Source organism: Priapulus caudatus, unplaced genomic scaffold, assembly GCF_000485595.1.
Source record: "Priapulus caudatus unplaced genomic scaffold, Priapulus_caudatus-5.0.1 Scaffold941, whole genome shotgun sequence".
NCBI classification, from domain to species: domain Eukaryota; kingdom Metazoa; phylum Priapulida; class Priapulimorpha; order Priapulimorphida; family Priapulidae; genus Priapulus; species Priapulus caudatus.
This window is the reverse complement of record NW_014578002.1, coordinates 40,422-57,073: the sequence shown is the minus strand read 5'-3', so window position 1 is coordinate 57,073 and position 16,652 is coordinate 40,422. Positions and strand designations below refer to the sequence as shown.

Sequence of the window (16,652 nt, the reverse complement as noted above, 5' to 3'; positions counted from 1 at the left end):
ACCACGCTTATACCACGCTTATGGCGACCTTGGCGCGCTCTGGGCCCATTTCCGTCGCCGTAGCAGCGCAGTAAGGACGCCACCCCGGTCTGACGGGGGTATATTAGACGCGCGTCTGACGCGCGCTAAAATTCGTAGTCTGTACGGGGTATTACAGATTATATTATACACTCCCGATAATATAATATCCAGCTATACCGAGCGCGCGCATAAATGAGCCTCGCGTGAAAGAATAGGATTAGCTAAAGGCGACAAAAGTACTCTGTGTTTTGTCTTCCTTTCGCTACATATATATATACTGGAATGTATATGTGAAAATGCGAATACGGCCACACGCGCGCGCTCACACACGTGCAAGTGCGCACGCACGCACACACACTCCCACCCACAGTCCTTTTGCATATGCTTGCACATATATAATACAAATACATGCTAGCGTCCGAAACATCGTCGTATAGCCTAATATCTATCATAGCCTATAATATCTATCATAGCCTATGGCTGTGATTAGAAGAGCACGCTGAACTTCGTAATGCACTTATATACATAATTCCAAGAGCTATTAATACATTATTATACATACATTATACATACATATATTTTACATACATATACATTATACATACATTATTAATACAATATGTATTATTAGCTCTTGATAATACACAATTTGCTACTTTCAGCCACTACATAATTGATCGATATTGATAGCGCAACAACAAATCTTGTTCAGTACCATATGTTGGTCAACATTAATCATGAAATGTTGAATCCAAAAACCCTGTTATACCTCTCCGGGCAAACCTAACGCTTGGACTTTTTCTTCTGGTTCCACATCCACTGCGACGGAAACCTCGTGGTCTATGCCTGAGGCCGTGTCAATGGAATCTTCGTAGGCATCTGTGAAATAATCATTTCCACATGTGACACGACCTTTTTTTCTGAACGAAGGAATCACGGTTGCTGTCGTACGCTAAACCCGATCGATATCGATAGCTTTCATCAACTGCCGTATTTACCCGTTATATGGGCATGCATACGGCAGCGCCGTAGCTATGACGGGGGGGTGGCAGGGAGCAGAGTTGTCTTAGTTTTCTATTTCGTAAGATTGTACAAAGGATACATAATATTATTAGTACACGGGAAACTTTAATCATCCTAGCGAAATTCTAAAGTCAGTAAAGTTCGACAGATATCAAACGGCGTCAGGAAAGGCATAGATTTTAACGATTCCTATAATTCCGTTGACAAAATATACAACTTGGGATATTAAGTAAAGTGTTTGTAAATTCGTGCGTAGTCCTGATAGAGCATGACACATTATTACACTAAGCCTACAAGAAAACGACTGATAACACATTTTGAGATTATGAACACAATGTAAATTTTCCTTAATTCAGTCAATAATATATGTGCCAGACTCTTTTTGACATTAGGCGAATGAAATGGAATGAGGAGCGAACATGACAGCAAAAAAACAGAAACATTTTTACCCATTAGGTCTGAACCCAGTTTAAACAGAATCTCACTAAGGCTGTTGGTATGAGTTGCCTTCGTATTGCAAAAAATAATAACAAAAAATAAAGGAATATAACAAACGTTGTTCTCGCGTTGGTCAGTGCAATCAGCACCCGGTAGTGTCAAGAACTATACTCAAAATAGTGATAATCAACTATAGCTACACGGAATAAATATAGCGTCTATAGCTCGATATGGCGCGGTTATTCTTATATCAAAAGTTCGTGGTAGCATCACTTATGTTTGTAGTTTTGACTACTACTATTACACGACGGCTCAGCTGCATAATTATGATCAACACAGCGCCTCGTTTCCGTTTATTAAAATCGCAAGACGTGATAATACTATATATGGACTAGCGGTACCGAGCGAGCTCATAGAACTTTGTAAGGTCGCTCACTCTCTAGGTGAGTCGGTATTATCCAAACAGTCGCGTCCGTGACGCTCCGAGAGGCACGGCCTCGTAAGTAAGGAGTACTTTCTTCTTTAACACCCGCACTCAGTTGGGAAAAGATGAAGCTTTACATCGTACAGGTCGATGTCAATGTGCGTCTAGAGAAGCAAGGTACCCAATACCGAGTGGGCAAGTGTAGAATTTACATGTCAACACTAACTACTAATCATTACTGTTATTCTGGAGTCATTTTACCATGACATTAACATTTTGAACGTTGTTATTTGTTTCATTAGATTTTATCGACTGCATGATCAATGATTTAAGCCATTAAAAGAACATGGCCGATGAAGTCCTAATTGGCAAAGGTGCACACATGCAATATTTACGACAGACGCAAATGGTCTCCGCATACTTACCAGGGGGAGGGCGGCAGTCCATTACGCCCGTAACACCCCACTTTCCTTTCGGCATACGTCGGTGCCTGTAGAAAACAACGGCGTAGTAATCCGACTCGGCAATATCGTAAATTGAATAATAACTTGCTGCATACATTTTACATTTCACGCGTTATGTACAAAATACACTTATGCATATTTAATCGTTTAATTATTTGTTTAACTTTCTTAGATTAATCAATATTATTATCATATATGACGATAATGACAAGATGAACGAGTTACGTATGGCATTGGCGGAAGATTAGATGATATGGAACAGTTTAGTTCACATCATGTCCATAGTTAAGCGTCAAACAGACCGAGCACCACGCTCGGTTTTTTTACCTAGTCCCACATATACTCAACACGTCTTAATGTCTGCTATACCAAGCAAGGCCCTGAGTGTTAAACTCCGTTACCATCTATGTATCCCATCTACGTAATGCATCTGTGCATGCATAAGGCTCCTAACTCAACCATCGCTACATCTTTCCTACTCAGCTAATCTCTCATGCAAACCTTCTAACATTAACCATGCTCTGCATCTTGCTCTGTCCAGTCATATTACATGACCAACACACCACACAATCGTATTTAGATTTAGTTCTTACCTTAAGCTTTCTTTTCCTTTTCCCCCTATCTAAATTATTTCTCTTTTTCAACCGTCTCTGCACCTTTTCTACTTCAAGCCGGCTTTAATATCTCCTTCATATAATAGGCGCACCACTAGGGGGGTCGGGGGGGGTCCACGACCCCCCCCCCCGACTTTTTTGTGGACCTCCCAAACTTTCTGGAAAGACCTTATTTTCTGGGGAGGTCGCAAAATATCCCGATAAGCGTTTATTTATCGTAAACATCCATATTTCACTCGGTGAAAGTTAAAATAAATAAAAAACCCAGGTGGTCAAGTGCATTGTGATTAATCTGATGATTCAGATTCTAGATATCTAAATAGAACCCTTGTTAATATCATTTAGATTCGACCTACATAGTACAATTCAATCTCACGTGGCATGCAACGAGCACCGACCATTCACACACGCGATTCGCGAAGCTCAAGCGGCGTGTCTATATAGCTACGCTGCGTTGTGTTATAGACACATAAAAAAAGGCCCATGCTCCTAACACAAAGCGGGGGCGTCCCGCGCGGCGATCACGCGTCACACCCTACCGGTCAAAGTCAAACCCATTAATCTTATGGCAGCAGTCCTCACTGACACGGCACGGCGCCAAGAACGGTTTTCATCAAGCGGCGACGGCGAAAGTCAAATGAGTTTGACTTTTGCCGGCTGACGTGACGGCCTAAAGACAATTGAACCAATCAACGCGATTGTTTTTTTATCACGTGTTCTGGAATCGATATTGAAGCAATTGCAAAGGATTTTGTTGGAAAGTGTGACTCAAGGAAGATCACATTTGGTTTCTAACACTGTTCTCTGTTTTCACTTGTCAGACATTTTTTTGCATTATTATTTTCATCATTATTATTTTCCTCTTCATCTTAATCATGCTAACTGTGTCACACAGTTAGCACAGTCTGTGTGTAGCTTTACTACTAGCTTAATTTAATTAATAAAACATTTTGGTATTTTATGTATACATGATCATTCATGACATCACAATTATGCAACACTTCCATCAACACGCTGAAATACGTGATATTGAACCAATACGTGATATTCGCTTGCCCGCAGATCACGTTGCTATTGGCTGCTTGGGACCCCCCCCCCCCAACTTTCAACACGTGGTTGCGCCCTTGCTTCTATAACTTCACACTTACCCTGTCGCCTCTTTCACACCCACTACCCTCTGTCACTTGCACGCTTATTATACTCCGTTCCTCTTCTCCTACCAGATTACATAGCTTGTCGTATAGATGATTTTAGGTAATAATGGTGACAGATTAAACGCCTCCTTGTCTAGTACCGGTGAACGATGGATCAGAGTATACGTAGAGACAGCATACCTTCTGCCTAGGCCATCAAGATCGACCTACGGTACCTACCTTTCATTTTTAACCTAGGGGTAAGATGATCATGACCGAGTGTCCGTTGACCGGGTGCACATATGTCCTGCCCCGCGGCCTTCGACGCGTTTGCGACTTGCTCGCTGTGCTGTACGGGGTCGACTGCCATTACCCTGCATATCTTCTACTCACCGAACTATCACTACTTACCGAAGAAGTGGCGTAGTCCGCCTTCACGAGTCAGCGATCGGTATATTCTTCGCTTGATCTGCGTGTAGACGTCGACGTCTGCAAATAATCGCGACATTACAGTAGCGTCAATTTTGATTGCGTGTGACTAACTTTGGTGTAACCGAGATGACTGTATTAGAGATTTCCGCCATGCCGTCGACAGACGTGCTGGAATCGTTGCATTATCTTTGATAGTTAATAGTTAATAGCCCAATGCTTATAGACTCTTAGACACGTTTGAAAGCATCAAATTAATCGTATCAAGAGCGTATTAAGAAGCATTCTTAATACGTTTTTGGTCGTATATATGAGGCTATCTGACCATCATCATTTTACGGGCCCGATCACTCACTGCCCGTAGAATACACTGAGACGATAGTGTGTTGATTGTTTCTGGATCCACCGCAGCACTCGTCCTTTACACAGCTGTAATATTTCGAGGCCTTTACACCCGGACAGGTATTCTCGCAATGGCTCCCTGTCCCCGCCTGATTTGAAAGGTATTCAGTGTAGGGAAAGTCGTTGGTGCAGACGCACAGATCCTCGGCAGTTAGCGCTAAAATGTAGCCTGCAGATGAACAAGCACCGATAACATTAGATATCTGTACGGTTATATATTCAAAATTGAAACATGCATTTATACAGTTGCTCTGCTACCAAAACGCTAATATATTTTTATTCAACAACCGTGCACCTACATACATACACGCACATACAAGCAAACATACACAGGCACACACGCGCGTGCACACACCCACACGTATAGAGAGAAATGGAGGTAGTAAAAGAGAGCCACACACAGACGCGCGCACGCACGCGCGTGCGTACAAAAACATGCACGTACACAACTCTCTAGCAGTGATCACCAGCAGAGTAACAGACAGCATCCTCAGCCTGATGACGGCAATCTGAACACAGAAACGAAACGAATATAAATATTACTCACCCCAGTTCTGGCAAGCAATGGCACACTTCTGATTGAGATTGTACGTGTCTATGCGCTTGTAGCTCGCCATGATGAAGTCGTTTGAGAATTCAAAGCAGCCTTGATAGGTTGTACCGTAATCTAGGGGCTTTTTCCTGCCCTTTGCCGGCAGTACACCTTGACTTCCAATACCAAACCCTCCAGGGGTGGAGCTGCTGATGCTTTCTAATAGATGGCTCGCCCTGTTTTGACTGCCGTAGCTTGGTCCTTTATGGCTCCCTAGTTTTGGCTTATCGTAACTTCGTATTACATGGCGGCCAATCTTAGAACCATCGTAGCCTTGTCTTCCATGACTCCCACCGTTAGAACCATCGTAGCCTTGTCTTCCAAGACTCCCACCGTTAGAACCATCGTAGCCTTGTCTTCCATGACTCCCAATGTTAGAACCATCGTAGCCTCGGCTTCCTTGGCGGCCACTGTTTGGATTAGCGAAACCTCGTCTTCTATGACTGCCCATGTTTGAGCTACCGTATCTTTCTCTGTTAATCGCAGGTCTATTGTATCCTTCTCCGCCTAAATTTCCTAGACTGAAAGATTATTATACGTACTAAGTGCTCTAGTACAAGAAATTAGCAAGCGGTTAACTACGAATAAGTGATTATTAGGAGAATCATTTTATCAGCTATTATAGGCGTAACAACTCCCTATACACAAAGCTAATATACTACACACACAGCAAAATTGCCCCCTCCATATTCTCCAAAATACTCTACCGCGCTACTAACCTATAACCGGTTAGGCAACCTTCACGCACAACGAAGTACGTATTATGTATGGCTATATATCTAATTAAAATCGTACCTTGCAAGACAAACAATAACGACTATCACTTGAGTCACAGTCATCGTCACGCAGCGAGGGGTGTTAGCTCTCATCTTATCTGTGATATGTAGTTCGTTGTATAGTATTTTTTAATGTTATATTCAATTAATATAGCGGTCGCCATTAAACTAGCGTGACAGTTACTGACACTTACTGTTTAATACGTAACATACTGGCAGTAGAATGTTAAAAATGACGGCAGTGACAAATAATTATCCGTCTACTATTGTATTACGTAAAACTAAAACTAGCGTCTAAAACTAAACATTATCCATGTACACGATCTGGAAAAAAGTCGTGATCAGAAATAACCAAAAGGCTTATTGAAAAAAACAAAGGAGCAGCACGCAATAATGCTCTCATCAGACAGCGAAACAACCGGCCGGTATAGAAATACTTTCAAATGTATAAATTTCAATGAAGCTTATAGCATAAAAAACATCGTAACTTTGGCAGACTCACCGTCACTTATGATGGTTAGTTGTCGTCTTCTCGCTACGTTCCCGTCGGCGTGCGTCGTTATATGCATGCGCGTGTACACACTGACTCTTGGTACACACTACTTATGACAGGAGATGCGTGCTGCTAAAATGATTGTCATGGTCTACCCTGTGGTTAGTTTCATGTGGTAGGATACGTGGTTGACATAGGGAGGTCTTCACGTCTCGGTGACAAGATCAGGCGACGTCATGTCCATCACACGCACGATTAAGTCAACGGCCTTGCTTAGTTTTCCGCATCAGAGCAGGCGGTAGTGCCACCGGCTGCAAAAATGCGGAATAAAAATAAGCCGAGCTGAAATAAATTAAACGTTGAGGCGGAAAGATTGTGCCAACGCGATTAAGCAAACGGCTACACGGTAAAGCGATAACGGATTTAACAGAATTATAGATATTATATATTCTAGGGTGGTCTACGTCATATATACAACGTAAATTATTTTGCCATCAGGTCATATTTTTAAAGTTACTCAAACAGACGTACACATACACGCACGCACGCACGAACACATGCACACACGCGCGGACGCACTCATCTCGCCATTGTGCACGCAGCGAGAACGCCACGCAGGAACACACAACACACACCACACACACACACACACATCACATCACACACACACACACACACACACACACACACACACAACAACACACACACACACCACACACACACACACACATATATAATATATATAATATATACATGAATATGTAAACGTCCAAGATATGTAATAAATAATAAAAATGTCACAATTAACAAATGTGACAGGTTACGCAGGACGGAAAGAGTGTCGCATGTTCGAACGTGTGTGCGTGCGCATGCTTATATATATATAAATAAATAAATGAGACACAGAATACAGTTACTGTTTATGAGTAGCCGGATCTTTATTGCGATTTCTGTCAAAATCCCCATAAAACCAGTAGGCCGGGAGCTAGGAGGGTCGCACCAGTGCACCCACGCCAGCTAAACCTCCGAACCATATATTTTCTTGAAGCCCTGACGCCCTGCATCCACGAAAATAAATTGCCTTAACATTGCGTAAGTTTGGGTACGCAACTTCCGCTAATGACTGTCATCAAGTGGCCGCCATATTTGCCGGAAACTTTACCAAACAAATTATAAATCGTATTTTTCGCATCAAATTAAACAATGAGCGTATCAAATGATCGCCATAGAATAAACAAACACATCTAATTAAACAAACAAACTAATATAAAAAGTCTTATTTCCAAAAAATGAATTTATATCAATTTGAGATCAAAATTAAAATTAACAGTGTTTAGGGAAGTCGCAGATCATCGGGTGAAGGAATGCTCCATGGAAATTCACCACAGCTTCGTCGCGTTACGAATATGAAACAACAGTCATCAACACATTGACTATCTGTCTGTCATCTGCGTGCCTGCCCATGTCTGTCATGTCTTCTAATCCGTCAATCCGTCAGTGCGTCCGTTCAATCGGCTCTCCACATCCATACATCCATCCTGACCATCACATGATACTCCATGCCATCTCAGTTGCCATCGCATCGCATCCATCCATCCATCCATCTTCATCCATCCATCCAATCCATCCATCCATCCATCCATCCCATCCATCCCCATCAACCATCACCCATCCATTCCATCCAATCCAGTTCCAAGGTCATCCATCCATTCCATCCATCACTCCAACCACCCACAGCTTTTCATTCCATCTATCTATACTATCTATCTATCCTATCTATCTATCTATCTATCTATATCTATCTATCTATGCTAATATCTATCTATCTATCTATCTATCTATCTCTATCGTTCGTTCCATCCATCACATCCACCAGCATCCATGTATCCATCCATCCATGTACATCCAATCCAGTCATCCATCCATCATCCATTTATCCATCCATTCCATCCACGCATCCATCATCCATCCATCCATTCATCCATCCCCATGCCATCCATCCACATCCAGTTTCCTCTCACCATCATCCATGCCCCCCCATCCTCATCATCCATCCATCCCATCCATCCATTCCATCCATCATACCATCCATCCATCATTCATTCCATCCATCCATCCATTCATCCATCCATGCAATCCACTCCATCGCATCATCCATCCACCCACCCCAGGCGCTTTGCCATCCCATCATCTATCTATCTATCCTACTCTATCTATCCTATCTATTATCTATCTATCTATCTATCTTATCTATCTTTATCCTATTCTATCTATCTAATCTATCTATCTATCTATCTAATCAATCTATCTATCTTATCTCATCAATCTAATCTAATCTATCTATTATAATATCTATCTAATCTGTCCTATCCATCCAGTCATCCATCCATGCCATTCATCCATCGGCATTCGCATGCCATCTATCCATCCATCCCATCCATACCACTCAATCGGATAACAGGGGGACGAAAGATTGAAAGCAGGGATACGAGTAAGCAGGTTGAGTGGCAAAAGACGAGAAGGATGGGTGACCCCATCCATCCCCCATCCATCCATCTTATCCATCCATCCATCCATCATGCCATGCCATTCATTCCATCCATCCGCCTCATCATCCATCACATCCACCATCATCCACTCCATCCATCCATCCATCCCATCCATCCAGTCCGCTCGCACCATCCAATCTATCCCACCATCCATCTCATCCCATCCCCCATCATCCGTCCTATATTGCATCCATGCCATAACCATCCCCCCATTCCATCCACTCCAATATCGCATCCATCCATTATCCATTCCCCCATCCCATCGCATCCATCCATCCATGCCATTTATCCATCCATCCATTATTCATCATCCATCCATTCCATCGCATCCATCCATCGATAAGCCATCCATCCATTCTCCATCCATCCATCCATTCATCCATCCATTCATCCAGTTCATCATCCATGCATTATTCCATCCAGTGTATCCATGCATCCATGCATCCATGTATCTTGCATGCCATGCAATGCATCCATCCATCCATGGCATCCTGGCAGGCCATCTATCCATCCTTTCACTACCATTCACCCACCAGGCTTTCATCCATCATGCCATCCATCCATCCATCCATCCCATCTCATCCATCCATCCATCGATCCATCCATCCATCCATCCATCATCCATCTATCCATCCATCCAAAAATCCATCCATCCATCCATCCATCATCATCCATCCATCCATCCATCCATCCATCCATCCATCCATGCGCATCATCCATCCATCATCATCCATCCATCGCATCCATCCATCCATCATTCATCCATCCATCCAATCCACGCTCTCTCTCTCTCTCTCCTCTCTATCTTCCTCTCTCTCTCTCTCTCTCTCTCTTTCTCTCTCTCTTCTCTCTCGTATCTTTCTCTCTCTCTCTTCTCTCTCTCGGCTGTCTCTCTCTCTCTCTCTCTCTCTCTCTCTCTCTCCATCTCGCTCTCTCTCTCTTTCTCTCTCTCTCTCTCTCTCTCTCTCTCTCTCTCTCTCTCTCTATTGCTCTCTTTCTTTCTCTCTTTCTCTCTCACGCCCCGTTTTAAAGATTTATCTACGCACACCCCTTCGTTTTATGCTCCACATGGAATTATATTTGGTATTGCTCTATAGACAAAGCAGTGGTGAAAGCACAGACAGTGATCTGGATTGACAATATGTACCCGGGAATGACATGAACTCTGTGTTAGTTAGATATTTAGACACACAGAAACGGCAATTATTGTTGATATGACTGTTGATATTTTAACAGTAGTGATACACAGAATATGAACAAAATAGTGTGTGGTCGTTCAGCTCAATGGTGTGAATAAAATATTTCTGAATCATGACTATGGTTGTTTGCTTTCTGGAAGAAATTTGACCAAAAATAATTTTTTTCGGTAATGCCTCTTTTTATAGTAGTTTGTTTTGTTAATATATTTGTTATTCTTTTGCGGTCATTTTGATACCTCATTTGTTTAATTTGATTGAAAAATAACGATTTTATGATTTTTGGTAAATTTCACTATGGCGACCATCTTGATGACGTCATAACCGAAAGTTCGTCCCAACTTACGCAATGTTAACATTTATTTTCGTGATCAGGGCGTCATGGGGCTTCAGAAAAATATTGGTTCGGAGGTTTGTGGGGGGAGGGGGTGCACGGTGGACCCTTCTAGCTCCCGGACTACAGGATGTAACCGGACTTCTGACGCGGCACCAAATATGACTTGCATCGGAGCCGGCCGCCATAAACCGAAGAGGCCCGCTGTTTCATGACTAAACGTACTTTTAATAAACGTAGTTTAAATCAAAATCATAAACGCGACCCGAATAATCTTTACAAACCCATGGTAATTACAAAAAAATAACTGCCACGTATAAATATATTGCCACTTAAAACATAATTGTTACGCTAAAATTAGATATCGCGATCCAAATTACGTGATACCTTTCTGTGTACTTCCGATCCGTAACAGGAACGTAAACAACACAGCAAGACGCATGCCATTACTCGTGGAGACGCTGTCGTGACCACCCTTTACACTCGCTCGCTTTTAAGGGTTGTCGTCCCCGATAACTCCATTTCGGCATCAAGTATCTGCTTTCATAAAGGATATCAATCAAAACAACGTTAAATTCAAGCACATATTCAACATTGAGATATATTGTGGGGTAGAAAGACTCACCAACAAAAAGATATTCATCAAAAACCTCGCCAATGGTGTTGCACAGTGTTCTTATAGCAGAGTTGCACCAGAAAATATGACAACGCGACAACAAGCAATAGTGATGAGATTCTATCTTTAAATACAACGGCATGTAGTAACACTTCGACGACAGGGAGATAAACAACCTACACAAAGCAGTTCCGTACAAAATTCCGAATGTACAAAAAAAAATCAACGTAACAATCAGGCACGCGCACCTGCATGACAAGAAAACACGACGCATACTGTACATATGCACTGCCCAAATTTTTTTTTTAAACCGCGTCACTATAACAAGCAATTCCATAAAGCTATGCGCTCGGGCTCAGAGCAGAAACTACTTTCCTACGGCACGGTTGTCGACCCGGCAACTACCTATGCCGTTATTCATGCCTCTAAAAACGTTGGACCCAATGCTATATGCCAACAGGCCCTTCCTGTTTCCTCTTTCGTGTCGATGGGTCAACCGGATCAGCTACGACCAGAAAGCCTATAGATAAGGGAAAATCTGACCAGCTATACGGACACGACTAACTCAACATAGCCCCGGAAGGGCATGTCTTGACCATTTGCCGCGGATATTCTTATACTTTTCAGTGCATCCACCAAGTCATGTTAGGTTGACAGACACCTATGATAGAATACTTCTGTCATCGAGGAGACTTGTGCACCAGTATCAAGCATGCATCGCACCTCAATACCCCCAAGGCATACAATGGCTTCTGGACGACTCCACCTCTGCCGTATGCCGTCTACTCTTTCGACTCCCCAGGAGTCTAGGACCAACGTTATTACCGGCAGATGGGTATTTATTGACCCTCGGGCACTTAACTCATAAATGCTCTGTAGACCCTCACAACCCACACCCAACTAGTATAAACTAAACAAAAACTGCCATGCTTCAGATTGGCGGCCCAGCAAGTAGTAACACACCCACACTGGTGCGAGCAGAGGGGCAAGCCAACCTCTAGCCCTCGAATACACAGGATAGGCGAGCGAACTACTCTTGTTGTTCGGGGCAGTCGCGTGAGATGTGGCCGGGGTAATTATATACGTTCGCCACAGGTGTAGCACTTGCGCCGGTCATCGTAACGCTCCTTGTCGGGGCACTCACAGGCAATTTGGCCACGCTTGCCACAGTTTTAACACTCTGGGCCTCCACCGGTATTTCCTCTCTCCTGCCTCTCCTCAGGACATTCACGCGAGATGTTGCGATATTGGACACTACAAAATACATTGTCGACCTTTTTAACGTTTAAATGCACAACGTCTATTAAATGCACAACGTCCATAACGTTGTTTCAACGTTAATATTGGTTAAAATTTTGTTGAGATTTTTGACACAAAAAATACAACGTTTATTCTACGTTGAGATGCATATACAACGTCTATTCAACGTTGAAACTGGCGTTGTTTCAACGTTAAACATTGGTCGATATTTTATACAACCACCTTTTATTCACATTCACGCGGACGCGCACACGTACGTGAGCATGCACAAGCGCACAGGAGAGAAAGAGACGCGCGCACACACACATACCCACACACAATTAATATATATTCGTCGTAACATCTCAGGTTGTGCAGCCGTGATATATGTGAGAGCGCGCATATAGTGAACCGCACAAACCGTCACACGCAACTCGCCCTGGCCCGTATGTTCGCGATTACCTAGTCGTTCCCTGGGTCGCGTCCTATTTGCTGCGTGCTAACAGCGGCTGCCGATAACAGTACAGCAGAACGGGCAGGGGCCAGTCTACGCCGAGCGCGCGTTCTACGGGGCGCCATGCAGGACAGGGCCTTCAAATTTTGCTCGAATCCGGTTCTACGCAAAAGTCATTTTTGTAAAACAAACTCAATTCTGTTCGAACCGCGTTCCACAAAACGATCAATTTTGTAAACACAGAACTCAATTCCTTGTCGAACCGGTTCACAAACTCACATTTTGTAAAACAAAACTCAATTCTGTTCAATCCTGTCCACAAATCAATGTTTGTGACACAATCAATTCTGTCATCCTGTCCCACCAAACTTCATTTTGTAAACCAAACTCATTTGCTGTCGACCGGTTCCCAAAACTCGATTTTGTTTCCAATTGGCACCGCAATGTAAGAAAGGCGTACATGTGTTGGTCAGAAGAAACAAGATGGCGGACATGAACTTTTCTCCAGCCAGTTTCGACGCAATGGGTAGCCTTCTTTACATTAGCGTGTGGCCATATTTTGCGGCAACAAACTTGGTTTTGGATCTTTGGAACCGGTTCGACGATTGGGTATGTTGTTTCAAAATGCTACGTTTTGTGGAAACGGTTGAAGAATTGAGGTTTGTGTTTACCAGATGCCAGTTTTGCTCGCGCAACCGGTTCGACAGAAGGTTGCAGTTTGTGTTCACAAATTGAGTTTTTGTGTTACAAAGTTGCAGATTTTTGTTCCAAATTCGACAGGTTTTGTCGGGACAGAATTGACCAGTCATTGGTTTTGTGTTCACAAAACTCATTTTTTGTCAGTTTATAGGTACAAAGATGCCTGTCCTGCATGGCGCCCCGTACGTTCAACGGTCATGCATAACGGGCAGCCAGTCTTTGCCGTGAAAAGCCGGCAGTCTGAGCACAACTACTGAACCATAGGCATAGGCATTACACTGCAGTACGCCGCGCGCGCGCGCGCGGCGCGCGGTGTCGCTGTGGTGTGTGTGTTGTGTGTGTGTGTGTGTGTGTGTGTGTGTGTGTGTGTGTGTGTGTGTGTGTGATGGCGTTCGTGTGCGTGGTGTGGTCGTATTGGCTTCAAATAATTAAAACAGTGCAGTCAATCTGGGAAGGCTGAGTATGTATTCATGCAGTGTGTGTGTGTGTGTGTGTGAGAGAGAGAGAGAGAGAGAGAGAGAGAAAAAAATCTTAAACTATTTCAGTGTCATTCACTCTCGACTAATATCATTGTTTTTGGTATACTAGTATAGTTTCATTCACCCCAAAATAATTTTATTCAACCCTGAGTGAACCATTTTACCTTGAAATGTCAACGGTAAAACAACGTCGAAATATCAACGTTAAAACAACGTTTGTTTCAACGTCTTTTGCCCGCTGGGGAATATATTTATATTGATCATATAGTTAAGTAAATTTTAAGAATACTGCAATGCAATTAGTGCAGAATATGTCTCGTTCCATGAATGTTAAACCAATGATAGTCCTACTCATTAAAACCAATGTTGCCTGTGAGCGGTGTTGCCACCTAGAATGAACACGGTTTCTCCCCGCCGATGACTAATGTGGTGAAAGAAACTGCATTTGAACGAATAGGCGAGAGTAGTATATTAGATTTAGTAAAACGGAGAAATAGAGAGAAAGACGCAAAATGTGATAAAACCCTGTTCTTATTGGCAGGTTCTTTGCTGGTATTTCATATATAAGGACATTTTTATGCAGGACGTTTTTGAAATCCTTGCGTACATTACAGTCATTCTCTTTGAATGATTGTTAGACTTTGGGGGTACCTTTAATTATAGAGGCCTACTAAACATCTATTCGGCGATTAACAAGGCAATATTTGTTTGATTAAATGTAAAATCAGGAGTAAATATCGCTGTTACTAGGGCCGACTGAGAAGGGAGTGACAAGCGAAAACCATGTACGATTCCTTATAGTAGCCTTAGTCTATCTTTGATTAATTACGCGTAACTTAATTTACATAGACTGAAACGTTACATTAAACATCAAATCCTCGTCCTTAAATACGAACGAATTTTCTATGGTAAAATGTGTTTAAAATTTTTTTTTTTTCTTTACATTAAAAGTAAGAACTAACGGGACTAAACAAATCGTCAAATTCTTACCTGGTAAGATTGTTTCTCAACTAGTTAAAAATCCAAAAAACCTGGACGATTTGAATTAATGTTCTCAACATTAATTGCTTGCTATGGGCTATGTATGGGTCACGAGTGTATATTCACATAGTAAAATAGGAAGTATAATGAAGCAATTTAACCATAAAATGTGAACAGAATTACTTATATTTTGTGAAAAAGTGGAAATATTTTTTTCATTCTTTACTATTTACGGTAACGTAATCACTTTAATCGTTTTTTTTCTATAAATATTCAAAATCAAGAGAAATAGGCAGAAATGTCTAGCATATAGGCCTACTAATCAAATGTAGCTAAAAAAATACCGCTATAGCATGCACCGCAACATCGCTTTGAACTTTAAACTACTAACAAACCTATTCGTTACATAATATGTCAGATCATATTGCATTATGAATTATAATTATTAATATTGAGCAAGAACTTTGGAAACTGTTCCTGTCCACTTGCCCCCACCGCACATCGTAGCGGCCATTTTATTTTAAAATTAATATTTTCACGGTAAATACCGGATTTCTTGTCACGATACGTGACATGCTCGGTCCGTGTATATACCGTCTTTTCTTTTTTCTTACTTCAAAACAAAACACAAAAACGAAAAAGAGACATTATATATATTTCGTATATAGATGCATATATTATAAACATGTATATTACATACATATATGACACTCATAACCGCCTATACACCCCAGTAGTTAAACAAGAGCATTTACTGTTAACCAGAGATTATAAGAAAGTAGCGATAGACAGCCGAATATCTTTCGTATTTCTTCAGCTGTTTATTCGAATAATTTAGGTCCTAACAATCAAACTATCAAACATTGCTTGAACACAATGCATGGCAGCGATGCGTGTGATGCGTGTGATGCGATGCGTCTGATCGGTGTTACGTGACTATAGAACTGCGCTAATTTGATGCATGAATTGGCAAATCTTACAGAGGATTTCCTTTACTTGTTTAGGTTCTTTATTTAGGTTAGGTAATTTAGGTTGTTTATGTTCGAAATATAAAGTGTATATTTAATGCTAGTGCCTGAATATAGCATTTTTGGACTTCGCGTATCGACCAATAATTTAATAATGCAAAATCCCATGCAACGCACACACGTACACACACGCACACACACGCACGCGCACGCACGCGCACGAACACGCACACGCGCACGCACACGCACACGCACACGCACACGCACACGCACGCACACACACACACACACACACACACACACACACACACACACACACACACACACA

General features: G+C 42.2%; 1 protein-coding gene across 1 annotated transcript in view; it reads right to left on the bottom strand.

The window, feature by feature from the left end:
• Positions 1 to 16,652, bottom strand: part of LOC106814543 — a 40,391-nt gene that overhangs the window by 12,263 nt on the left and 11,476 nt on the right. The gene's annotated exons all lie outside the window — the stretch shown is intronic.